Here is a 1889-nt window from a genome sequence, read left to right as displayed (position 1 = left end):
TGCTGAAAAAAAAACAGATACAGTTTTTCAGTTTTACGTTCGCAAATTGATGTTTTATGGCTAAAAGTGATACTAAAGTAACGTTTTAAGAAAAATGAAAAATGTCGGCAGTTTTACAAATAATTTAGATCTGTTTTATTGTGAGTAATCTTATTATTTGTATAGGAAGCATTGCTGCCAAAATCAGCCGAATCTGGGACAAAAAAGGTTGTCAAAACTGTATTTATGAGAGTGCAGCTTTAAATTACTTTAAACACTATTTTAAAATCTACCATTAGAGGACACTTTCTTGCCTTTTTGCAATGTTTTAGATTGCAATTAATATTAGATAATTTAAAATTTACGAAGAAAAAAATCTAAATTTTCATTAAGTTGAAATTATTCACTAAGATGCCCCAGAAGTTTATTACCTGGTAGCTGGAACTAACCCTAACCCTAACCCTTACCCCTAACCCTAACACCATACATGCTTATTAAGATAGTAAATGTATAACATCAGAAAAAACCAGGTGGATATCATTATGATGTCCATCAAAAGTTTTGTGGGTTTGCTGGAGCAGGTTATGAACAGGGACTTGCGTAAGAGGGGCGTTACTTAGGGGCACAACTTTTTGGACATGATCCCTCGAGTGGGCATGACATTAACATGTATAAAATGTGGGAAGTGGGGTTTAGGGGTACTCCCCCTAGAATTTTTTTAAATATTTTTAGTCTGAATTGGTGCATTATGGCGTAATTAAGTACTTTTTTTTCTGAGATATATTGTATTGACAAAATAATTAACCTTTAAGTTTACTAGCGGGCCAACTGTGTGGGGACACAGGCCCTACAGCCCCCCCCCCCCACACACACACACACTGAACGACCTGCCCATGGTCCACTTATAAATACTTGAGTATATAAGTAAAAAAAACTGTCAGTGGCAGTATAAATCTGGGTCCGTGAGCCCAGCTCAGATACACCCAACTGCAATTGACTAAATAATATGGTGATTTATAACCCATTTAGGAACATTGATTGTCAAAAAAAAATAAAAGATGAAGTTAATTTTAGGTTTTATTGTGGAAAAAAGAGAGATTACTCAGACTGTGGTACAACCGGGAATTTACAGGAAGTAGGCGAAGATGTTATCTCCCTTGCTTGATTCGACGGAAATAAACGAAAAAAAAATCCGATTCGTTAGCTCCGCCCATTCACCTTCGTTTCTTTCCATGACATTTACCATATAAGGTATAGGCGAAATCGTCTATCCTTGTAATTCTGAACTTGTCAATTCACTTTTGTAAACCTGGACTTGTTGGACTGCAAATGTTCATTTTACGAATTCGAGTGTCGACTGTAGGATTGCAGTTTTACATATGCATGATTCGGCTTTTTAAATTACATCATCATATTGTTTAAGGCAAGTTATACGATCTATGTTTTAGTGAGTTTATACAGGGTAGATCTGACAAATATACATTTTGAATACTATAATGACAAATGTCAAATCAATACGGAAAACTGAAGAATAGAAACAACAAATAGCACGTCTACATTGACAAATGTAAGAGATATTTAGTACGATTAAGAAGCACTTTGTGGGAATTACACGTCTGGACTTTTGGCAACGAATAGCCTCCATAGTAGCATAGTAATATAGGATGAAATTGGAATCGAAGTGCCGCTCGTATAATGAAATGGAGCATTACATGCAATAAAACTGAGTCGAGAAAAGATTAAACTACTTGCATGCACGCAGATTCATGGGTACACAAGGAAATGATATCAACTTCACAGTGCTTTTAAGGGAAAAATATAAATTTAAAGTTAAAACTTCCCGGTATAGTCCAGTGGTTTTGAAAAGGTCCAACTATATGGATATATTTATAGATATTAATTGATTTGGA

The sequence above is a fragment of the Mya arenaria genome, chromosome 7, assembly GCF_026914265.1.
Source record: "Mya arenaria isolate MELC-2E11 chromosome 7, ASM2691426v1".
Taxonomy (NCBI): Eukaryota; Metazoa; Mollusca; class Bivalvia; order Myida; family Myidae; genus Mya; species Mya arenaria.
This window is presented reverse-complemented; position numbering follows the sequence as displayed.